This window comes from Hypanus sabinus, chromosome 2 (assembly GCF_030144855.1).
Source record: "Hypanus sabinus isolate sHypSab1 chromosome 2, sHypSab1.hap1, whole genome shotgun sequence".
Lineage (NCBI taxonomy): Eukaryota > Metazoa > Chordata > Chondrichthyes > Myliobatiformes > Dasyatidae > Hypanus > Hypanus sabinus.
In genome coordinates, this window is record NC_082707.1 from 157,160,426 (window position 1) to 157,186,900 (window position 26,475).

General features: G+C 40.2%; 1 protein-coding gene across 4 annotated transcripts in view; it reads right to left on the minus strand.

The window, feature by feature from the left end:
- The window catches only part of LOC132385391 (E3 ubiquitin-protein ligase pellino homolog 2), a 153,372-nt gene that overhangs the window by 110,911 nt on the left and 15,986 nt on the right, over positions 1–26,475 (minus strand). For 2 of the 4 annotated variants that reach the window (XM_059957441.1, XM_059957435.1), the window contains one exon: positions 24,469–24,909. The exons of 1 other annotated variant lie outside the window; for it this stretch is intronic. The gene's annotated coding sequence lies outside the window, so the exon portion shown is untranslated. The remainder of the gene's footprint in view (positions 1–24,468; positions 24,910–26,475) is intronic. One more of the 4 variants, XM_059957445.1, reaches the window with a different exon arrangement.

Here is a 26,475-nt window from a genome sequence, read left to right on the forward strand (position 1 = left end):
TAAATCCTAAATGCCATTCCACCTAACTTCTTCTCCTACTGCCTTGTTTGATCTCCAAGATTATGCTGTTCTTCATTGCTAATTTTCTGACATTACCATAACACAGAGCCAACACTGACGGCTGTACAGACAAAGGAGGAAGCAGGAAGTGATCACAGCACAAATCCTGAAGTGCAATTACATCAGGAACAAGTTCTGCAGAACTGAGGTAATGAAAGAAACACAGACCAATCATGTGACTTGTCAAAAATTGCATTACTGCAAAAAGTCAACATTATTATCGGAACACTGAAGAACTCCTTGATTGTTCCCTTGTAAACAAAACGCATTAGCCATGTGTTCCAGAAACATCTCTTTGAGGAGATCCTACAACATGTTAACTGATTGACATCAGCTTTGTACCAGAACATCAAGGATAGGCTTTGCTCCCAAGTCTTCGAGGTATTATCTTCTGATGGACGAGCAAAATTGCCATTACGTATTCTGGGGCTTACAATACAATCTCTTCGACATAGATTCACCATGTGTATATCAGAAGGCTTGAGTAATGAGCTGAGAAATATTTCAGATGACCTCAGTTTCCAAGTCACCCATAAAAGAAGTGTTGTCCCACAACATTCACCCTGATACATGAAGTGAGGACGTACTCCCAGCGAGCTTTGAAATGATTTTACTTTCATCATAGTATACCTAAAAAGTGTATATGTAAAACCAAACGGTTCTGTGAGAGATGGAGGGCAGAGTGGTACTGTCTATATAGCAGCTGTCTCATAACTCCAGTGACTTGAGATCCATCCTGATCTCTGGTGCTGTCAATATGGAATGTGCATATTCTCTTTGTGACTGTGTGGCTTCTCCTGGATAATCTAGTTTCCTCCCACATCCCAAAGACTAGTTCATTGACCACTGTAATTTGCCCTGGTGTGTAAGTGAGTCACTGAATCTGGACAGAGGTGATGGGATGTAGGGAGAATAACTTACAGGAAAAATTAGTGGGCGATGAGATAGCACTGTGAGTTGACATAGACCTAAAAGGGAATAAGGAAACAATCTACAATTATAAGAAATTCCTTTCTTTCTGTGATCTTTAAGCCACGGCACTACTGTTTCAATTTTCATCCAATTCCACACACAGTGATCAAAACAAAAATCAGATTTTGAACCAAAGTATTTCGAGCTTGGAACATCAGTAATATGATATGGCATGAACCACCCACAATATTTAATACTGTGCTTTGGAAACCAAGTATTCCCTGCCAATTGTTTGCATGAAAGCAAAATAGAGTTCAATCAGGTCTTTTGTATAATACATCCAAAGCTGAAGCAGTGATACAAAATTAAAGCTATTCTAATCTAATCAAAAGTTCTTTTTATTAGGATTCCTGTCAAATTCCCAGCATTTTCAAAACCACCCCTCACCTCCTACAGTGAAATTGTTGCAACATGACACCACTCCTCTGGAAGTTTAAAGCTAGTAATAATTATTAAACCTTGACAAAAGTACACCAAGTTATCAAAAATATACATTAGTTAAGCCAAGGAGGATCAGAAGCAAAAGCCACCAAAAAGTGAACATTTGCAGAAGTTCATCAAGAATTAATTGGAGTCATGTTTTGATTAATCCTCTGCATCATTCAAATATTGAAACTACTTAATTACACTGGTTTCATTATGTGATGCAATGCATCTATTTGTTACAGATGCACTAATACAACGGGACAACCAATACTAACAGAGAAGCTTGCACGCAGAATTCCTTGCCCAACAATTTCATACCAGCTACATTAAATTAACCATCAAGATACTGTTTTTAGGAATGGACTGAGTGTTAAAGGATTCTTCCAATTTCACAAAGGAAGAGCAATCAGTTTATGAGCATGAACGTCCAAATGTCCTTGATGTCTCAAAGATGTTTAAAAATTACTTAAATGGTCGATTCTATTTAATTGAGACAGTACAGTGGATTCCAGTAATGGGACACATTGGGACCAGTACACTTTTGCCAAATTATGTGGCTGCCCCAGTCAGCTGAGATTTCATGGAAATAATTAAAAAGATATACAGAGGCATGCAAAAGTTAGGGCACTCCGGTCAAAATTTCTGTTACTGTGAATAGCTAAGCGAGTAACAGATGACCTGATTTCCAAAAGGCCAAAAGTTAAAGATGACACATTTCTTTAATATTTTAAGCAAGATTACTTTTTTCCTTCCATCTTTTACCATTTTAAAATAACAAAAAAGGAAAAGGGCCCAAAGCAAAAGTTTGGGCACCCTGCATGGTCAGTATTTAGTAACACCCCCTTTGGCAACTATTACCACTTGTAAATGCTTTCTGTAGCCAGCTAAGTGTCTTTCAATTCTTGTTTGGGAGATTTTCACCCATTCTTCCTTCCAAAAGGTTTCTAGTTCTGTGAGATTCTTGGGCCATCTTGCATGCACTGCTCTTTTGAGGTCTATCCACAGATTTTCGATGATGTTTAGGTCAGAGGAATGTGAGGGCCATGGCAAAACCTTCAGCTTGTGCCTCTTGAGGCAGTCCACTGTGGATTTTGAGCAGTGTTTAAGATCATTATCCTGTTGTAGAATCCAACCTCTTTTCATCTTCAGCTTTTTTTTAAAAAAACAGTGCGATGTTTGCTTTCAGGATTTGCTGGTATTTAATTGAATTCATTCTTCCTTCCACCAGTGAAATGTTCCCTGTGCCACTGGCTGCAACACAAGCCCAAAGCATGATTGATCCACCCCCATGCTTAAAAGTTGGAGAGGTGTTCTTTTCATGAAATTCTGCACCCTTTTTTCTCCAAACATACCTTTGCTCTTTGCGGCCAAAAAGTTCTATTTTAACTTCATCAGTCCACAGGACTTGTTTCCAAAATGTATCAGGCTTGTTTAGACATTCCTTTGCAAACTTCTGATGCTGAATTTTGTGGTGAGGATGCAGGAAAGGTTTTCTTCTGATGACTCTTCCATGAAGGTCATATTTGTGCAGGTGTCGCTGCACAGTAGAACAGTGCACCACCACTCCAGAGTCTGCTAAATCTTCCTGAAGGTCTTTTGCAGTCAAACGGGGGTTTTGATTTGCCTTTCTAGCAACACTACGAGCAGTTCTCTCAGAAAGTTTTCTTGATCTTCCAGACCTCAACTTGACCTCCACCGTTCCTGTTAACTGCCATTTCTTAATTACATTATGAACTGAGGAAACAGCTACCTGAAAACGCTTTGCTATCTTCTTATAGCTTTGTCCTGCTTTGTGGGCATCATCTATTTTAATTTTCAGAGTACTAGGCAGCTGCTTAGAGAAACCAATGGCTGCTGATTGTTGGGACAAGGTTTGAGGAGTCAGGGTATTTATAACACTTTGAAATTTGCATCACCTGGCCTTTCCTAACGATGACTGTGAACCAGCCATTGCCCTAACAAACTAATTAAGGTCTGAGAGCTTAGTAAAACTTAACTGAGAGCTCAAATCTCTTAGGGTGCCCAAACTTTTGCATGGTGCTCCTTTCCTTTTTCTCACTCTAAAATTGTACAAAACAAAAATAATGCACTAATCTTGCTTTAAGTGTCAAAAAGAATGTTTCATCTTTATCTTTATGACTTTTAGAGATCAGTTCATCTTCTATTTAACTATTTAAATCATCTTCTATTTAACTGTTCACAGTAACAGAAATTTTGACCAGGTTGCCCAAACTTTTGCATGCCACTGTAAAAAGACAAACTAATTTCAACTAAGTAACAAACTATTCATTTGTTAATAGTTATCAATGGAGGAATTCATCCCACGTACACATGTTCTTTTGATTGACCGTAAATAAACAAAATCAGAACACACAGTGCAGATAACAACTTTAACAATTGCATCCTCAAAATCTTCATTTTCATTGTAACATTCAAGATTATTGTTGATACCTTCAAATTCTTCATAGTTCCCAACTTGCTGAAGTAGCAAAATCACTTCATTTTCATTCCCAGCCATTTTCACATCTCCAAGCCTGAAAGCTTGGAATCTGCAGCGAGCAAAATAGTTCTGAACTGTCTTACTCATTATTTCTCACCAAAAGTCAGCGACAAAAATCACTGCTTTTTGAACACAAACACACACAAATGATGCTATTTAAAAACTTCACTGTAGGCAAGATGTAGTGTCTAATGTCATAACTAGCATGCGAATGATGTGACTGATGCCAGTTAGAAACTGTTTGGCAACAATCTCCTGTCCCAATTAGGTGGCATAATGTCCCAAATAAACGAAAAGGAGCAAATAAGCAGCTGCCCTGAATAACTGACGGCCCAATTAACTAGAATCCACTGTATATTTGGAATTGGGCCAATGTTAGTAAGTATGATAAGAAAATACTACTGAACACATGTAAAAGGCAAGTACAGGGTCTATATTACACATCATTTTAAACATGAATTTCAGATTTTATAAATCAGCACCCAGCTGATACAGAACACAAGTACAAATCTTTTATAAGTAGGTATTCTGATGTTCAGTGAACCAGCTCTTATATGTTTGACAATGGTTGATAACAGTGGGAGTTTAACAGATTCATTTGATATTCTGGTAGTAGATACATTTACAGATTTGCATACAAATAGTCATTCTTCCAGTCACCACCAGTGTTCATATATGAAATGTTAAAAAATATATATATGAAGTTCTTCATGCCACGTTAGAGTAGATGCTGTTATTACAGGTGTAGCTTTTGTCTTTCAATTTTGTACCCTATCTCAATCTATTTTATTTATTTTCCTCTTCCCAACTTATGAGCTTGTGACATTACCATAACTCTGCCAGTGCTGTTTAAGAACTTCAGTACCGTATGCTGGAGTAGCCTCGTGATGTGTTATCTCTGAACTTAATAAAGTGGAGGAACAGAGCGATGAGTCTAGTCCATAGATGCCTCAAAGTTGCTGCACAAGTTGACAGGGTTGTTAGAAGATGTGGCTTGTTGGCCTTCATTAATGTGGGATTGAGTTCATGAGCCACGAGGTAATATTGCAGCTCTATAAAACTCTTAGTAGACCACACTTGGGTTCAGTTCTGGTTGCCTCATTTTATGGAAACATTAGAGAGGGGGCAGAGGAGATTTACCAAGATGCTGTCTCAAGAATATGCGTTATGAGGGAAGGTTGAGTGACATAGGGATTTTCTCTTTGGAGTGAAGGAGGATAAGACAGAACTTGAAAAAGGTGTATAAGATGATAGAGGCATGAATAGAGTGGACAGACAGTGCCCTTTTCCCAGGGCAGGAATAGCTAATTCAAGTGGACATACTTTTAAAGTGACTGAGCGACAGCTTATGGGGATGTTAGTGGTAGGTTTTTAGTTTAAACACAGAGTGGCAAGTGCATGGAATGCTGTGTTTGGGGAGGTGGTAAAGACAGATGTTGCTTGCAAAGTAATCTATGATATCTGTTTGCTGGTTCTCCAAATGAGATATAGAAATAGACTGAAGATGCAAACTTCGGCCTTTTTCTGTGCTTGGTTTCAACTCATTAAACATAGCACTGGCTTACCACTATTCTTTGATACATCTAACCAAATGTTCCTCAATTTCAACACAGTTTCTTTTTCACTGTTTATACTCTGCAGCAAAGGTTGATGAATTGGTAAAAAAAAAACAGGCTTTACCGAACAGCTGGCTGCAATGTGTGTTTAGTTCCAACTATGAATCATTCAGAAGGGAGGTGGAAAAAGAAGATAAGGATGATATATGTGTTCTGCTCTCATGTACCTCCTAATTACTGCAGGAAAAACAGTTTTGGTTGTTAGTATTTTTAATCAAAGAACAGGAATAGGGAATAATAATAAGTATGAAATATGTAACGTTTTACACAATATTAATGGTCAGAGCATTGTTGGTACAGTGCTTTAATACATAAGCAGTTTAAAGGAAGTTTTTTTAAAAGTTATATAGCACATTTCTTGGCTTCAGGACATTTCAAGATTTACAACCAATAAAGCAATGTATTTAGTAAGCTTACAGTACATACGATAGTAGGAAACATTCTAAGATTGAGTGGGTCTGTGTACTAGAAGTTATAAGCAATTGAAGAAAATGTAACTGCTCATCTCACTGGAAGTTTACGAACCCTTTATAGAATCAGCTGGATTACCTGGCTCCAGATAAAATTGAATGTATCAACTTTAGCAATTATTCGGGCTGATAATACTTCTAAGTATTAAAATCAATAAAACTCCAATGGATTTGAACATTCAACACATCAGGCAGGACAATGATAAATAGATGCACCTTCCACACAATCAATTGAATGTCAAGTACTGCATCATAAAGGAGAATTAATTTGCAACAGAGTCATCACTGGGTCAGTGCTATTGATTTTCCATTGACAGTATGAACACTGGTCTGAGAGGTTACTAACATGCCCTCTTAGTTAAATCAGAATCAGAATCAGGTTTATTATCACCGGCATGTGACATGAAATTTGTTAACTTAGCAGCAGCAGTTCAATGCAATGCATAATCTAGCAGAGAGACAAAAAAAACATAATAGTAAATAAAGTATATCAATTACTTGTATTAAATAGATTTTTTAAAATATGCAAGAAACAGAAATACTGTATGTTTAAAAAAAAAGTGAGGTAGTGTCCAAAATTCAATGTCCATTTCAGAACCAGATGGCAGAAGTTGTTCCTGAATCACTGAGTGTGTGCCTTCAGGCTTCTGTACCTCCTACCTGATGGTAACAGTGAGAAAAGGGCATGTCCTGGGTGCTGGAGTTCCTTAATAATGGACGCTGCCTTTCTGAGATGTCCTGGGTACTTTGTAGGTTAGTGCCCAAGATGCAGCCGACTAGATTTACAACCTTCTGCAGCTTCTTCAGTCTTGTGTAGTAGCCACTCCATACCAGACAGTGATGCAGCCTGTCAGAATGCTCTCCACAACTATAGAAGTTTTTGAGTGTATTTGTTACATGCCAAATCTCTTCAAACTCCTAATAAAGAGGTGGTATGGATGGAAATAGAGACAGTCACAGCGTCAGGTTGTGTGGGTGCAGACTGGCCTTGAAAATACCCAAAAATAAAACTATTGTCACAGTTTCCTTTGCAATCAATATGACGAAGACGGTACACTGGAGTGACATTTTGGAAAACAGAAATATGAAAATAGAAAACTGGCAGTTTATTGTTCAATGTTTCCTTCAAATATACTAATCTTTCCATGTAAACATATATGAAATCACCTTTTACAGAAGAATGAATTATGTCAGACAATTCTTCTTCAGTATGTGAAAGATTAAGCAGTTTTAATTTTGTAATAAAGGTGATACAGAATCACATATAGCCAAAATTCTTCAGCAAAATTACTCTGAAGGTATTTATACCGCACTACCATACTGGTTCCTCATTCTGGTTGCCATACTACATAAGCCACTGGAAAACATGTAAAAAATAATCTACAAGGGAGTTAACACAATATATACTGCATAGTTATCATGAAAGACTGCATGCGCTGAATACAATGGTGTAGATTATAGAGAAAATAAAAGTGTGGGAAGCTAAAAATTAGAATTCAAAAGCAAATTTTGTACTCAGAGAGTCGACTTGAATGCGGAACTTGCTGCTGTATGAAATGGTTAATATGAGTTACGTACATATTGACAGTCTGAGTCAAAGTAGGATAAGTGGGTGCTTATGTGTAGACCAGCATATTGGCAGCCATGACCCATTTCTGTGCAATAAACCTCTTTATAATTCACCAGAAGACTTATAAAAAGACGCAGTCCAACGTTCATACTAGAAATACTTGTGAAACCCATTCTCCATTTGTTCAGCAAACTGAGAATAAATGACACAACTGACATCTAATCTTAGAGAGACCTCACTATGCCATAAATCATTTGGAGGGCTAGAACTGTGCACGAATGTACAATGTGCATGCTCTTCCTTGTCTTTACACCATATAGCTCTATTAGACTAGTTAATATTTAACTCCTGTTTCCTTTGCTCTGTAAAATATAGAATCAGTCACAGGGTTAAGTGAGAACAGTGGATAATCTATGCTTTCTCCACTTACATAGCACTGCCACTTAAGCGATTCTTTCCCCTACCCTGTGTTCCCAGCTGCCACCCGGAAAGGTCAATACAGCGTAACATGATAACAACTGATTAACCTGTCAACACAAAGGAACAGAGGCAAAAAAAATCACTTCTGAGTAAAACAGCATCTATTGTGCCATTATCTAATACAATTTGGTCCCTATCCAAAAAATTAGCTTTAATGTGTACTGATGTTTCCTGCATTTAATTCATGCTTTCATGTGCAATCTCAAAACAATTCTCTGCTAAAGATGTTTAGGCAGAAACAAAGTACTACGCTGCAATGATATCACTGAGAAAGCTTTTTTTCCCCCTCACTGTTAAATAATCCTCCTTCAGGATAAGGAATGACTTAATGGTTCAGCCCTTTTAGCCCCTTTGACCTGCCCTGGAGCTAACCCAGCCTGATGGGCTCCGTTTCACATCTCTGTTGGCCGTAAAGGCCCGCCACGAACTCTCCACTGATTTCCCAGTGGATACGTTCCCCAGAGAGCAAACTATTTACAAACCTCAAACTGAATAGCTGTTCTCATCCAGTCAGGTCATGAGAATGGCTGGAACAGAAAGAGTAAAACTCATGATGCTGTAGGAGCATCTTCGCTGAGGCTTTTGCAGGCTAAAAATGGGGGGTGGGTGGGAAGAGGGAAGGGTGGGCAGAGGCTGCTTTCTATTTCTCATTGTCTTAGATCAAGCAATTGCAATCATTAATGACACAGATATTTGCATACAGCTCAGTTATTGTCTCAAAACAGAAAAATAACCTACATTTATTTATTAAGATACAGCGCAGAATAGGTCTTTCTGGTCCTTGGACTCATGCCGTCAGCAAACTCTGATTTAACCCTAGCCCAATCACAGGACAATTTAATGACCAATTGACCTACCATCAGTACGTCTTTGGACCGTGGGAGGAAACCGGAGCACCCAGAGGAAATCCATGTGGTCACGGGGAGAATGTGCAAACCCCTTACAGACAGCGGCAGGAAATCGAATGACAAAGTCATTAGTCAAGGTAATCTCTTAGGTTGCACCATATCTCACAGCTGCTATTTGAGTTGGTAAACAAGGGCGTTTCGCAACTCTTCCCTAATTCTAAATCATGACTGCTAATTCAGTAGATCAGAGATTGGATAGTGCAGAGTGCACAATGGCAACACTGCTGCTCACTAAGGTACAAAATCAGATCAGGTGTACACCTCTGCTCACTGCTGACTGTGCAGCATGCTCTTATGTATGGTCACAGAGTTTGCAGATGTTGTAGACTGACTACACAGTTATTAGAATGGTGCACATCCAAGGGTTCTGCCCATCTCTCTATGCCATTTTCTTAGGCCTTGGGAACCTGCTGTTCGCAGTTTGTCCATGCAAACTACCATTCTTATTTATCGGGATCATCAACCCTCTCAGCAACCATCTCCCTCTACAATTTTACTAAAACCTTTTACATCAGATCTTTACATTTCTCTCCTTTTTCTATTGTATGACTGCCTTCTAATCCAGCAAGGTCATCTGATCAAACAGAAAGATTGTCAAATAGTTAAGGAAGTGTTTTACAGGGAACGACAACAACAGAATGCCCCAAACTTCACTATAGACACACATGCAAATGAGTGCAAAGCAATTGAAAATTGATCCTGACAACAGGAAACCCTGATAAGCAAAGGGAACAAAAGGCGCCATTGTCTACAGCAGGGTATCAGAGACCATGGCAGGAAATATAGTTGCAACAGCTTGAAGAGAAATGAGCCTTTAAGAATCATATAGATTCTGAACTTTCCAATTATGATACAAGCAATATAAATCATGAATATCTGAGAAGGCACAATTTAGTTCTTTGAGATACCGCACACCTTTTATGCTTAAGGCTATACTATCTTCTGCAGATGGAAGGGTAAGACAAAGGAGCACATACCAATTCTCATAGAGGGATCAGAAGTGGAGAGAGTGAGCAGATTCAAGTTCCTTGGTGTCAAGATCTCTGAGGATCTAACCTGGTCCCAACATATCAATGTAGTTACAAAGAAGGCAAGACAGTGGCTATACTTTATTAGGAGTTTGAAGAGATTTGGCATGTCAACAAATACACTGAAAAACTTCTACTGTTGTACTGTGGAGAGCATTCTGACAGGCTGCAGCTCTGTCTGGTATGGCGGGTGGGCTACTGCACAGGACCGAAAGAAGCTGCAGAAGGTTGTAATCTAGTCAGCTTCATCTTGAGCACTAGCCTACAAAGCACCCAGGACATCTTCAGGGAGCGGTGTCTCAGAAAGGCAGCGTCCATTATTAAAGACCTCCAGCACCCAGGGCATGCCCTTTTCCCTCTGTTACCATGAGGTAGGAGGTACAGAAGCCTAAAGGCACACACTCAGCAATTCAGGAACAGCTTCTTCCCCTCTGCCACCCGATTCCTAAATGGACATTACATCACTTTTATTTAAATATACAGTATTTCTGTTTTTGCACATTTCTTAAAGACTCTTCAATATACTTAATTGATTTCCTTGTTTGTTTATTATGATGTTTTATTTTATTTTTTTCTCTCTGCTAGATTATGTAGTGCATTGAACTGCTGCTGCTAAGTTAGCAAATTTCACGTCACATGCTGGTGATAATAAACCTGATTCTGATTCAATATTATATTGTCAACCTGTTTCTCCCTACACCATCATTCCTTTTGTTCTTTAATCCCCTTGGGTTTTCTTTTGTACAATTCCTGTGCCTCTTCTCCTGACTATGTCAAAATTTTTTGTGTATGTGGTTAGAATATTTCAAAATAGCTTGTAAAATTTTATGCAACAGGATCTGAAACTCCTGATATGTGATAAAGATCCACCTTGAGAGAAGCAACACACACAAAAATGCTGAAGCAACTCAGGGGGCCAACAGCATCTATGAAAAAGAGTGAACATTTCGAGCAAGTCCCGATGAAGGGGGTCGGGATGAAACGTCGACTCTTTTCCATACATAGATGCTGCCTGGCCTGCTGAGTTCCTCCAGCACCTTCTGTGTGTTGCTCGAATTTCCAGCCTCTGCAGATTTTCTCATGTTTTCTGGTCCTCCTTGAGAGAAGCTGTAAATTAGCCCATAGAACATGCAGTGAGATTCCTGGGTATCATCATCATCTGGATTCTTGCACCATCATTTAGATTGTACAATCAAGTACAAACAGAACTGAAGTGAAGTTGAATGAAAGAAACAGAATACAAGAGGAAAAGCCTATTTACATCAAACCAAGTTCAAAATTCAAAGTAAGTTTCAAATATTAACAAAGGAATTATTTAAGTAGAGTTGTGTCTGTGTGGTAATAATCAGAAGGGCAACATTTTCGATAGGTAAAAATTTGTTTCTATTTCCTCACGTAAGATTTAAAAATCACTTATGCTTACAAATGTGTACAGGATAGCTATTTGATTAAGTAATTTTAAACATAAAAACATCTGCAGTTCAGTTACAATATATTGCCCCAGATTTTTTTTTGAGAGTGGAAATATGCATTAAACAAATGTTCAGTGGGCTGAAAAGTATTTCTATCGACAGTTTCCACTGCAACGTTCAACTTCACAGGAGGTCCCTTCATGCATCAAAATCAGCCTCCTGTAATTAATTGACTCAAGACCTTTCTCATACCCACCACTGCTGTGGAGCTAGCTGGTTTTCCAAACTGGACCCCAGATCACCATGTGTTCGAGTTGGAAGAGAGAACGAGGTAGGGGTTGGGGGTCAGGAAACCAGTCAGGAAGCAGAGCAGGCATCAAGGTTTTCATTGCAGTGTTCTGGGAAGAGACGTGTTAGAATGCTGGAAAGAAATATGGGCTTCAATCTGGTTGCATATGGAGATGGGAGGATCACAAGCAGATTTTTGCAAGGGGTTCTGATAACATGTCACTGCAAGCAATAAACTTTTACTACATTTTAATATAAATTGAAACTATCTAAAGCAGATTGTAACACCAGATTGCTAAATCTGAGACCTGCTGAAGAAGAAGAAAAAAATCACAAAACAGCATTCAAGAGTTTATCACTGACCACTATACATTTCCGGCTATCTCAGTAGATAATGCATCTCACGCAAATATCTACTAAAATTAATTTTCCAATAACAATTGTTGAGCAATACTATTAATAACTCTTGCCTTATTTTTCTCAATAGCAATCAGATCAATTAAATTGATGACTTTGCAAAATAAGAAGCTTTCATTTTGGATTCTCAATTCATTCTAGAAATCACATAATTAAACTGTCAACAAAAGGCAAATGTTTAATGTAAGTACTGCCATCAGGGAGCCTTGATCACCAGCCCCAAATATCAGAAGCCATTGACACACCAGTCATTACTGGAACCAGAACTGGAATTGGTTTATTGCTGTCACATGAGCCGAGATACAGTGAAAAACATTGACACACCAGTCATTACAAATTGCTCATCTCAAGTCCTTACAAACAAGTCAGTGTAATGTAGGCCTCCGTTAGACTCAATAGATCAAGGATTTGTACCTGGGCAAGGTTTTCTTTAAATGGAAGTTGCCCAAGCTGCAAGTCCCCCCTCTCCTCGCCACCAATGTGTCCATACAGCTTGGCACCGGTGTCGTCGCAGAGCAATGTGTGGTTAAGTGCCTTGCTCAAGGACACACAAGCAAGCCTCAGCTGAGGCTCGAACTAGCGACCTTCAGATAACTAGACAAACGCCTTAACCACTTGGCCACGTGCCAACACACTGAGGTAGTACAAGGTAAAGCAGTAACAGAAAGCAAATGGCAGAATGAAGTGTAATGGCTGCAGAGAAAGTGCACTGCAGCTAAGCAATAAGACGCAAGATCATAGTGAGGTAGATCGTGAGGTCAAGAGTCCATCTGATCATACTAGCAAACCATTTGGTAGTATTATAACAGCAATGTAGAAGCTGGCCCTGAGCCTGGCAGTGCACATTTTCTGCGCAATGGAAGAAGAGAAAAGACTGTCTGGGGGAGTGTGGGGAAGGGCCTTTATTCTGGCTGCTTTGCAGAGACAGAGAGTATAGACAGAGTCCTGATTTCTGTGATGTGCTGAGATGTGACTACACCTCTCTGCAGTTTACTACAGTCCTGCGCAGAGCAGTTAGCAAACCAGGTGTGATGCATCCAGGTACGATGCTTTCTATGGTACGTCAATAAAAATTAGTAAGGGTCAACACATCAAATTTCTTTATCCGAGGAAATAAAAGCATTAGTTAGCTTTTTTAGCCATGGCATTTTTGTGGTCAGACTAGAACAGGTTGGACCAGCTCTCAACTTCAACACCATTGACTTAGACAGGAGCATGTGCAACTGCCCCATTTTGTGAAGTCAATGGCCAGTTCTTTGGTCTTATTTACACAGAGGGAAAGATTACAGCAGACTCTAACCACTCAGTCATGAGTGTACAGGAAGCAGAGCAGCTGGATGAGGAGACAAGCTTGTGGAGCGCTAGTCTTTAGAGTCATCATACTCACCTATCCTTACTGATTGTGGTCTGTTGGGCAGGAAATCAAGGATCCACTTACAGAGGGAGGTATCGACTTCTAGGGTCTGGAGTTTGGTCCAAGAGTTTACTATAGTATTGAATACAGCTCTGCCTTAAATAAGCAATTGTCTAATGTGGGTATCTTCACTGTCCAGATGCTCCAGAAATGAGTGTAATGGCCAGAGAGATGGCATTCACCATAGACCTATTTCAGCAGTTGGGGAATGGTAGTGGATCAAGGTTGTCTGGAAGGCTGGAGCTAATGAGTGCCATTTAAATGCTTAGATGCTTCTTAAATGCTGTGAGAATATGTGCTGCTAGGCTGTACATTCAGACTCCAACAACCCTCTGGACCAGAAAAAAAACTCCTGCTCAGATTCCTTTGAAACCACTTATTTGTTACGCTAAAACTCTAACCTCTAGTTTTTGACATCTTTCTTTGGGAAAGGGCACCCTTCTATTTACCCTTAATATGGCTGAAATGACTCCAGCATTGGCTCATGAAACTATACGGAAGGAGCATCGACATACTGGCATACAGAAGAGATATGCTTGATGCATGAATTAATATTTAATTTCCTAGAAGTTGATAAGGGCTGTGGCTGGGCAGAAATGGGTGCACCATTAGTATGGCTTACCCATTAGGTGTTAATATTGCTGAAGAGTTTTATAAACCTAGATTTATAGTAAGCAGAGTTGATAGAGCAATTTTAATCCCTTGTCAAAAGATCCAACAACAATGGGCTATAAGGACCATAAACCATAAATCATAATCTTTATCCAACTACAGTGAGCAGGGGGTCTCTCAATTAGTTCATCATTCATCCTGAACAACAGAATATCTTAAGTATCAATTCCGAAAATCTCTGAAGTCTCACTTCTAAATAACTGTTCTGAGAGGTCACGGGTAAAAAGGATACTCTTTTGGAAAACAAGGGTAGATTTATCCACAAATGATTATCAACAGCACTTAAAACAGCCATAAATTTAATCAGAGGGTATTTCAGCATAATTAGCATGAAATGAAAGTGCAGCAAGGTTATACTGAAACTATGTATAACACTAGTTAGACTACACTTTAAACACACTATAACATTCTGGAAAGATGTGATTGTAGTGAGAGTAAAATGGGGATTAGGAAGATTATCACAAGAGCTTAAAATAGTAGCAATAAAGAAATGCTGTGAAGGTCAGGTTTGCTTGGGAAAGACTTCTTAACTACGTGCATGACATTATTGAGGACCCCGGTACAGCAAATAGGAAGGACCTTGGTTGGGGGTGGCGGGGGGGGGGGGGGGAGAGGAAAACAAAAAAAGAGCATGAATAATTGAAGGGATACATAACTGATATCAGAAAATGGGATTAAGCTGGATTGCATTTGTCTGCAAGTAACTGGCCCTCTATTGCAGATACTCTATAATTCTATGAAACTTCTATCATCGAAATTCACATACAATGAATTTCCATTACTCCCCAAAGGAACTTGCACGCCTGTGCTCATTGTCTCAAAACTCACCATCAACTGAAACCTAAAACATCCATTTCACAACAAAGACTCAAGGGTCCAGTTAAAATTTTCAGATAGTGTGATTTGACCCAGAAATGATCGTAAATGTGATTTACTCCAGGTTCAATCAATTTTTAATTATACAGCAATGGAAAAAGACAGCTTTGTGTGATCCAGTTTCCAGTCAATAGAAACTACAGTACTGAAGTGTGTTGCTCAGCTTAATTAAAGATGCCACTTAAACTGCACTGAACAAGTCTGATCATTTTTACCTGCCCTTATGCCATATCCCCTTTACCCTACCACTAGTCCCCTGCCCCATCATGTGATGACTTCCTCTCTTCATTCAATTTCATGAAGGTCAATAGTGTCCGCTTCAACCACTAATCTTGATAATTTGGTGATTGAACAGCAACGATTAAGAAATAACATGTTAATGTTTTAACATATTCAGTGTGGGCTAGGGATGTGAAAGTAATCTTGGAGACTAACAAGCGAGGAAGAATTCAGTTACACAGAGAGCACAGATGTTGGCCTCTGACACAGATTATGCCCTGGGAGAAAATGCATAATGTGTTCCTACAGGATTTGAGACAGTTCAACAAAATGCAATCTTTTTTAAAAAAAATGGATATCACTTGCTGAAGGAAAACATTTTTAAAATGCAGTTTGAGTAAGTTAAATGGTTATCTACATTCATTTATTGGTCTTTAAAGATTTATTTAAATATAAACTGGTCATTTAGTTTTTCTTAACTATTCAATTACAATTTTCTGATGATAAATGAACACCATCTTTGAGCCAATCTGTTGCCAAGTGTGACGATCTAATTGTCCATATCCAAGATAGGAGAGGTCATGGTATAGGTGAAGTTTAACAGATGAGAACAATATTGATAGTATCCTGTGTTCATTCATTCAAATAATATCAACATTAAACTAGAGATTCATCACACAGATGCATTTAATAGTCATGTTTTAGTTCTGTAAAATTATCCTACATCCATGTTTTCTCCCCAGTGATATCACTCTCCTCTCTAAATATTACCTGTTCTTCCTAAAAAATCATGCATTTGACTTTTTTCCCTGTACCATTGTGTGAACAACCCTCTGTTAAGCCATTTTCTCCATTCCATCGGCTATTTTAACATGACAAGCTCCTCATTCTGTTTTACACATGCAATGCATGGAAGTGGATAAAAATAAAAGTCTGTTGAGCATTAATGTCACTTAGTCAAAAGATCTGATTCTCTATCACGAGACCAGATGGACTCAACTTATTACGTACATTGTAATAGAGGTAGCTGAAGAGATTGTGCTGGCATTAGTATCAATCGCTCAAGAGTCTCTCAATTCTGGAATGGTTCCAGAGGACTGGAAAATTGCAGTTGTCACTCCACTCTTAAGGAAGGGAAGGAGACAACAGACATGAAAAGTACAGGCTAGTGGTTGGCAAGAGGTTAGCATCCATTATTAAGAATGAGGTTTTGAGGTACTTTTGGAGCCACATGATAAAATAGATCAACATGGTTTCCACAAGAGGAAATCTTGCCCGACAAATCTGTTGGAATTCTTTGAGAAAATAACAAGCAGGATAGAGAAAGGAGAATTGGTGGACGTTGTGTACTTGGATTTTCAGAAAGCCTTAGACAAGCTGTCACATGAGGCTGCTAAACTAGATAATAGCAACCAGAGGCTGCTATTACAGGAAAGGTCCTAGCAAAGACAGATTAACTGAATGGCAGAAGGCAAAAAGTTGAAATAAAGAGAGCCTTTTCTGGTTGGCTGTTGGTGACTAGTGGTATTAGAACCATAGAACACTACAGCACAGTACAGGCCCTTCAGCCCTCCATGTTGTACCAACCTATATAATCCTTAAAAAAAGTACTAAACCCACACTACCCCTTAACCCTCCATTTTTCTTTCATCCATGTACCTGTCCAAGAAGCTCTTAAATACCCCCAATGTTTTAGCCTCCACTACCATCCTTGGCAAGTCATTCCAAGCACTCACAACCCTCTGTGTAAAAAACTTACCCCTGATGTCTCCCCTAAACTTCCCTCCCTTAATTTTGTACATATGCCCGCTGGCGTTTGCTATTGGTGCCCTGGGAAACAGGTACTGACTATCCACCCTATCTATGCCTCTCATAATCTTGTAGACCTCTATCAAGTCCCCTGTCATTCTTCTATGCTCCAAAGAGAAAAGTCCCAGCTCTGCTAACCTTGCTTCATATGACTTGTTCTCCAAACCAGGCAACACCCTGGGAAATCTCCTCTGCACCCTCTCCATAGCTTCCACATCCTTCCTATAATAAGGTGATCAGAGTTGAACACAACACTCCAAGTGCGGTCTCACCAGAGATTTGTTGAGTTGCAACATGACCTCTCTACTCTTGAACTCAATCCCCGTTTAATGAAACTTAGCATCCCATAGGCCTTCTTAACTACCTTATCAACCTGTGCAGTGACCTTGAGGGATGTATGGATTTTAACCCCAAGGTCCCTTTGTTCATCCACACTCTTAAGTAACTGGCCATTAATCCTGTACTCAGTCTTCTGGTTTGTCCTTCCAAAATGCACCGCCTCACACTTGTCCAGGTTGAACTCCATCTGCCATTTTTCTGCCCAACTCTGCAGCCGGTCTATATCCTCTTATAACCTTAGACAACCTACAGCTCTATCCACAACTCCACCAATCTTCGTGTCATCCGCAAACTTACTCACCCATCCTTCCACCTCTACATCCAGATCATTTATAAAAATCACAAATAGCAGGGGTCCCAGGACAGGTCCCTGCGGCACTCCACTAGTCACCGACCTCCAGGCAGAATACTTTCCTTCCACAACTACCCTCTGCTTTCTTCCTTTAAGCCAATTTTTTATCCAAACAGCCAAGGTTCCACTGATCCCATGCCTCATGACTTTCTGGATGAGTCTCTCATGAGGGACCTTGTCAAATGCTTTGCTAAAGTCCATGTAGACCACATCCACTGCCCTACCCTCATCAATTTCCTTTGTTACCTATTCAAAAAACTCAGTCAGGCTCGTGAGGCACGATCTTCCCTTCACAAAGCCATGTTGACTATCCATGAGTAGACTGTACTTCTCCAAATGCTCGTAGATCCTATCCTAAAGAATCCCTCCAAATGCTCGTAGATCCTATCCTTAAGTATTCTTCAGAGGTCAGTGATGGGTCCATTTCTTCTCACATTATATATTAATGATCTGTTAACAGAACTAATGGCTTTGTGGCCAAATTTGTGGATGGTACAATGAGGGGCAGGTAGTGTCGAGAAAGCAGGTAAACTGCAGAAGGACTAGGACAGATTAGGAGAATGGGCAAAGAAGTGGAAAATGGGGAGTAAAGGCAGAGTTTGATAGGCTCTTATTTAGTTACATCAAACATTACAGGATGAGGGCAGGAGAATGGGGCTGAGGAAAAATATATTGACCATGATCGAATGGCACTGCAGACTCCATGGGCCAAATGGCCCAATTCTGCTCCTATGTCCCATGGCAAAACTAAACCAAGAAGACTGACAATTATTCTATTATTTTTCTACATTTTTTCAAAGAAAGTACAAACAATCAAACAAATGTTATACTCAGTGGTCACTTTATTAGGTACACCTGCTCATCATACAACTATCTATTCAGCAAATCATGTTGCAGCAACTCAATGCATGAAAGCATGCAGACAAGGTCAAGAGGTTCAGTTGTCCAGACATCAGGATGGAGAAGAAATGTGATGCGAGTGGCTTACATAGTGGATGATTGCTGATGCCAGAAGGGCATCAGAGACTACTGATCTCCTGGAATTTTCACACACAGCTTACAGAGAATGTTGGAAAAATGAAAGAAGATCCAGTGAGCGGCAGCTCGATGGGTGAAAATGCCTTGTAAATGTGAAAGGTCAGAGGAGAATGGCCAGACTGGTTTAAGCTGACAGGAAGGAGACAGTAATTCAAATAACCACACATTACAACAGTGGTGTGCAGAAGAGCATCTCTGAATGCACAACACGTCGAACCTGAAAGTGGATGGGCTACAAACAAGTACCTAATATAGTGGCCACTGACCGCAATAAAAGAAAGAGGAAGGATTTCTAGTAGTGGCCTATTTTCCATTCAAAATCTCCTGAAATTTATTTCAACTACAATATGTTCAGCTAAATTTTCTTTTCACAGCATCAGGCTTACTCATAATAAGTAACATCAAGGCCGTACTTATCACCTGAGTTTTATAAAAGTGGGCTATGTGCCCCTATCCTGTGGACAATTACTGACTTCGGATGCACCTGCTTTAGTTTTGAAAAAATCAAAACTAAGCCGGGAAAAAAAAGAACTGCCAAGTTGGTACAATGACGTATTCCACCATCCTAGGGGTTACATTGACCCGGATTCAGCCGTTGTTATGAGAGCAAAGCTGTCAGCATTTGCTGTCATTAAGCCATGAAACTGACAATAACTTCTGGAGAATACTCTTGTGCAGTAAAATGCTAATGTCCAGAAGCTAAGTGATTTCCTGCTCACACACAGGTTTGCAATTTTCCAGCTGTCTTCGGTGTGTTACGTACCCCGTAACTGGGTGTCTGACCAGCAGAGACAGAAGAATCCGTTGGAGTCTGGTGGTACCAAACTAAAGGTGTTTATTAGTAAACTACACAATACAATATCAAAAATGCAAATATACATATAAAACAAGTTAGCAGTAATAAACCTAAAAGTCCAGGAATAATAATAAGCAATAATAAACAAGCTCTATCGATGTCTAGGGGTAAATGAATTGTCATAGGAAAGTATAGAGTTCAGTTCATAAATGCTGAGGTGGTTATGGTTGTTGTATTGAAATCGTTGGAGAGAGAGCGAGCGAGAAATAACAGCTACAGCAGCCAAACCTTCCATTGCTTTCTTAATCCGTCGTATCGTTGTGGTCATTCAGTTATGACCCCTCTGTTCTTCAGCTAGATTGTTCTTCTGTGGTGGACTCGTCACTCTGGCATGAGTGGACACACACACACACAAATTCCCACCGGCCCTGCTGTAACACTGTGAGCTTTACTGACTGATCTCCTGGTTCGGTCTCCGAAGCCCCCACCTTTCTGTGGGTTCCCAACACTCAGTCAGTGTCCACTGGTGTGTCTGAAGGGTGTCTCTCCAGTCCTGTCTTTTATCCCCACTCACGGGGTCTCAGCTATCCATCAACTCTGAATGACCGTGTCCATCAAATCAGGCCTCTCCTGCTATCTCCTGAGGAATGTTAACGAGCAAAGTAAAGTCGTGGAAGGTAAATAATCCAGGAAGAGTCAAAATACAGTAAATCAACAGTCTCTCTCCCCCTCTTATCTGTAGCAGATGTTCTTGCCTGGGCTTTATCTCTTTCTCTCTCTCTCTCTCTCTCTCTCTCTCTCTCTCAATAGCAGCATAGCAACAACAATAGTTCGTAGTTCTCAGGAGGGGGGTTGGGAATGGTTAACTCTGCACCCCATTGACCATCAGGCCTGTTCATCACTCATAACAGGTTCAATCAACAGACATCACTGAACTAATGAAAACTTGAAGGGCTAAGAATTTTATGAGCATGCAGCAGTTTTATGCGCCCTGCTTGAAAGAATTTAAAACCCAAGTACCAATATCTCTATATTGTGTGTGTTAAAGACATAAGAAAAAGTATTTCTGTTCCTCTATTATACAAGTACACAAACACATGAATGTCATGGGACATGAACAGTGACATCAAATAGCATGGAATTCATGCCTTGGAATTTACATTCAACCATTGGTAAAATTTATATTCTGTTCTGGAGAGATTTATACTGCTATCATAAACACAAGATACTCTAAAGATGCTGGAAATCCAGTACAATACACAAAAAATGCTGGAGGGATTCAGCAGACCAGGCAGTATAAACAGACAAAGTTTCAGGCAGAGATTGTTCTCCAGACTGGAAAGGGAAGAGGAAGAAGCCAGAATAGCAATAGAGAAGGGGAAGAAGGAGAAATTATCCAATAGGAGAAAGGGAAGGAGGAGGGGAACAATATCATAGCAGTGGAGACTGGTGGCATGAGCATCTACTTCTCTGATTTCTGGTCATTTCTCCCCATTTTCCCATTCGTGCTTCCTTTTGATCCCTTAACTTCTCCTCCCCTGCCCATCACCTCCCTCTGGCGTCCCTCCTTCTTCCTTTTTTCTCATGGTTCACTGTCTACTCCGGTCATATTCCTTCTTCCACCCACCACCTCCCAGCTTCTCACTTCATCTCCCTTTCCAACCCACCCACCTTCCCCCTCACCTTTCACTTCCCAACTTGCAATCCTTCCCACATTCCCTATCTTTTCCAATCCTGAATATCCCAACCTGAAATGTCAACTGTTTATCCTTCCCCGTAGAAACTGCCTGACCCACTGAGTCCACCCAGCATGTTGTGTGTGTGTTGATCTTTATACTGGATGGAGAGCCTCAGTCTGCTTAACCTCTGATTTCCACTGGACAAGTTCCAAATGATTGCTTCCATTCAGGTCCACAGAGGAATGTATGAACTATGAGTTTGCACTCTAACCTTGATCACAGGAGAGCAGTCTCCTCAGCCCCATTTCCCTCCTTACTTACAAGTAGCATCACTGCTTATTCTCTCATACATCCATCAAGAATCCTTGCCCCGCGCCCACCCACTTTTGAATATGTTGCCACAAATGACTAAATAACCTACCAATTCACCTCTGGGGAAAAAGCATTTGATCCAAGCTCACGTGGACACAGGGAGACGTGCAAACTCCACATAGTCAGCACTAGAAACCCAGGACCCTGGGGTTGAGCTGCACCACCATGTTATTTTATTTTGCAGAAGATACCACACGGGACTTTATGTTGGGGAAAAAAAAAGAGTATTATTGCCTTAGGTTATAAAAACAGAGTGCTGGAATACTCAACAGGTCAGGCAACTTAAATGGAGTTAGAAACAACATTAACATTTCTGTTCAACTGCCTTTCAACAAAGCTGCCAGGTTTCAGATTTCCAGCATCTTCAGAATTTTTGAGTTATTATAATAAAACTGACAAATAATTAATAAGATAAAGTTCAGCTCCTTAAGTTTAAAGCCAAAAAGTATTCCATGTAGTGTCAGACATCATTTATTCTGCACATTTTTACAAATAAAAAAATATAAGTTAAAGGGTTAAAGCCCAACCATCAATAACTTGCATATAGCAATGGCTACATCCTCTAAAAGATGTAGTCACACTATTAAATTGTTCAAACGAATTGTAAGAATATTTCTCAAAGAGATGTCCACTGGAAACATAGACCTATAATTAACCATCTTATTACAAATTTCAGAATGAAACTGTTGTGCTGTGGAAGACTGGTGAACTGAACAGCTTCAATTCAGTTTCCAGCATCATCTGACCAGTTACCATCACAAATTAAAGAAGTCATGAAAATGAAAACAAGGTAAAATCCCCAACCCACTGGGCACCTTCCTTAACACTGAGTTACAAGGTGTCACTGCCAGGAGCTTTGGTGCAGACTGACTGCTCGGTCTCCAACGCTGAACATCACAGAGAAAGCAGAACTAAAACCAAGGAAGCTGACTACCAGAAACATAGATTTGCAAATAATCTAATCAAGGGTGCATTTATTACAATAGGCAAATACAGCTTCGGTTGATGCTACATCAACTATGATGGCGATTCAATGTGCTGATCATTTCAGAAACAATCCTTATTGGGAACAGTGCAAGTACATGGAGATTTAATACAACCCTCACAATCATGCAGGGATTTTGCACTCAAACTAAATCAAAGAGAAGTTGCATTGAAAAACCACTTCAGGCTCTTGGGGAATTCAAACCTAATCCTTCTTCCTTCCCATAAGGCAATAACCTCACCTATGGTGCTCTCCCTAGCTTTCCCTAAAGACAGAAAACACTGGATACAGACGACTGGAAAATGGAAGTAATGGCTGGTTGTCAATCAGATGTACTGTACTGCCAACCACTGTTGTCTCCCAGCTCCAGAAACTTTCTGCTGGTATGGAGCTTGTGACCAGATGGATTTCCCTGGATGCAATGATATTCTCCCATATCCCAAAGCCAGTATCGCTCCAGTGATCTGGGGCAATCCGAAATACCGGTGCCGTCGGTAAAAATTGTGTGACTAAGCGGGTCTCTTCATGGTGCCCTGTTTTCCCCCCATCTCTCTAAAACATGTGGGTTGTTAGGTTAATTGACTGCTGCAAGTTTTCCCAGTGCATAGCTGAATGGTAAAATCTGGATGGTGGAGTTGGGCGTTGAGGTCAATGTGCATTAATTCTGAGATGTGGGATTAGTGTAAAGTGGGTGGGTAGTGTAAAGTTGTCTCAGACTGAATTGGCTAAGTACTCATGCTCTGCTGTATGTGGCCATTAAATTACCCCTAGTGGAGGCTAGTGCCAAAAAAACTAAGGCAGGAAAATATGAAGGGTAACTGATCTGCTTTGTCAGAGGCTGGTATAGTCCTGGCGGGCGGACTGGCATTGCGTCATTATAAGAAAGAAACCACACCTGAATTCCTGAAGGCTAGATGTGCGACTGAGTGTTATTCTTACTATTTGAAATTCCCGCCTGGGAACACGGGCAATATCAATTCGAGTACCAGTTGATCTCGTCGTCGGAACGGTTCACAGAGAGAGGGGGCGAGTTCGGTTAAGCGAAGCTTGGATCAAGACCTTCAGTGATGAAACGTGTGGTGGAAAACCTTGGGAACACTTGTGGGCTCACACACGAGGCAGAGACCTCAGGAAGGACCGAGGAAACGTGGGTCGTGGGCAAGGAAACACACGCTTCCTTTGGATATTGTGAAGGAAACAGAGTACCTTGTGGGGTGTCGTCACAGTATCCTATCCCATTCCCTAAACAGGATTACCAAACTGCTTGTTCGCCTGTCTAGCACACCACCCCCCTGCTGGGTTACTTGGTGAATATTAATATAAACTTTTTGTAAAGAACCTGTGTCAAAATTGGATATATTTTCACAAAAACTACCTGTGATGTCATTATGACGCGATTTACATTGTACACCGAATGCGTGTTTTGTAATAGCAGCATTTAATATCCCTTTAATCATCTCTTCTAATTCCCTAGTGGGTTATTTACAAATCCACATGAAATAAAGCTGGAACATGTCCCAGTGTGACTGCAGTGCCGTCTGCACGGCGGCACTGAGCAAATTGTAATTGTATTCTTTGATAATCTTGTGCCAACACAAGCCAAGATAAACAAAGGCTAAAGTATTGTCCATTCAGCAAACTAGGCTAAACAGTGATATGACAACGAACAAACAAAGGAACTAAAAACAGAGCCTGCACGAAGTTGTTTTAAACTGATCACTTGATCCAATTCAGCACAGATTGTATTTTCATTTTTAGAACTGTACTTACAGCAAGGCCTGGCGGTCTCGGGAAAAGTTGCACAGGGGCGAATTATGCTGCTGAAGAAGAAGCTAACCTCTGGGTGAAAGTTGGCAGGTCCTGTCCGGAGCCGGTCGGACGGTGAAAGTGACCGGCAGGAAGGGCTCCCTGCAGGCTGTCCCCTCCGCTCCACACCAGCGCGTCGGGATGCCTGTTCACCGCTGATTGGCCGCCTCGATCAGCTCCGGGACGGAAACTCAAATGGTTTCATTATCTGTTCGACTGCTGAAACATTTCGTGCTATGGAAACATTTGGTGACGGTGAGGTGTTAGTACGTGGCCAACCACAGATCTATCCCCTATACGGCATGGAGGACTGCTGTAATTTCGCTACTTTGGTTGAACTGTAACTTAAACAACAGTATAGTGTTCCAGCGCCTTCTTCTCTGGTATCTTGAGGCCACGTTCACACTGTGGAGATACAGAGTGAAATTATCTGATCAAGATAACCGGTACTGGAGAACTATTTCAAAGCAATGTTTCTCTCTTTCTCCCACACACTCACCCACCCTGCAGGCGTGACATGTTATCAGTGATTACTCCTGTTTCTGTTCATTAATGCTTATCCCTTTAGTTTCATTGTTAACCTGTGTCCGGAATAATGGCCGGAAACATGAGTTAAGCTTTCCTCGAAATAGAGAGGCAATTTTTTTTTCTGTTCAATTCATTAAATAATCCTTGAGTATAAATTGTGATCATTGAAATTGCCAAAGCGTGATTTAAAAACTACCTTGTTCCATCCACAGTGAGGTCGATATCGCTTGATATGTCCCTATGAAATGGCCTAGCAAGCAAGTTGCTTTTAGTGGTTGAAGACGAGCAACTTCTTAAAGAATCTGTGGTCAATGAATCACTGGTTTTTCCAATAGTTCTCACAGATGAATGAAATTAAAATGAGGTGAATTACCTTTTACAAGGAAGAGCAGTGGTATACTGTAGCCCTCTGGAAATTTTAATTATATAATTACAAAAGTACGCTGCTAAAGTTTCCAAAGTTGGTAAAGTCACCAGAAGTTAACAGAAGTACTGGGAATATACAGGTTGTCCAAGGAAATAGTGCAGTGAGCTGGGGGGGGGGGGGGGTGAGACATAATAAATATATTTTCAGCCATACAAGTAATTCTGAGTTTCAGACACATGACTGAGTTTGGGAGTTCACTATGAAGAATATGACCAGTTGAGTCACACTGTGCAGCGTCATATCCTGCAATTAGTTTATCAATATTGGGAAACTAAGTCCAATGGTTTAGTTTGTGCTTTGTAGTTACATTTATAGTTACAGACTGAGACATGAGAAAGTTCAGCCAGGTGTGAGGATAAACAACTATGTTGGCGGCTGATTTATGTTTCCCCATTTTTGTGACGCAAGACAAGGAATCAGGTTACAATGTTACTCAGCAGACACTTTAATATTTATACTGTACCAGTATACCTGCTTGATAATGCAAGTATCTAATCAGCCGATCACATGGCAGCAACTCAGTGCCTTCATCAAGAGGTTCAGTTGTTGTTCAGACCAAACATCAGAATAGGAAAGAAATGTGATCTAAGTGACTTTGACCATGGAATGATTGTTGGTGGCAGGCAGGGTGGTTTGAGTATCTCAGAAACTGCAGTCTAACCAATTTCAGCTGGATAACAAATTGTGGGCAACATATGTTGGATTTGCAAACAACAACCACATCGTGAAGAATGATAAGAGTCAATAGATTACTTGATATTAAGGGAATCGAGGGATATGGGGTTGGTGCTGGAAAATAATGCAGAGGTAGAAGATTCATCCTGGAAAGACTGGGGGTCTTTTCCTGCTTCTATCTCTTGGGTTATATTCTCATGTTCCTTAACCACCCATGTGAGAAAATAGAAGAAAATTAAAAAGATAAGCCAAGATAAGTAATGCAACATATTCCTCTTCGGGAGAACATTAATGAGTAAGAGCTATAAAATAAATAAACTAAACCTGAAATGATGATTAAG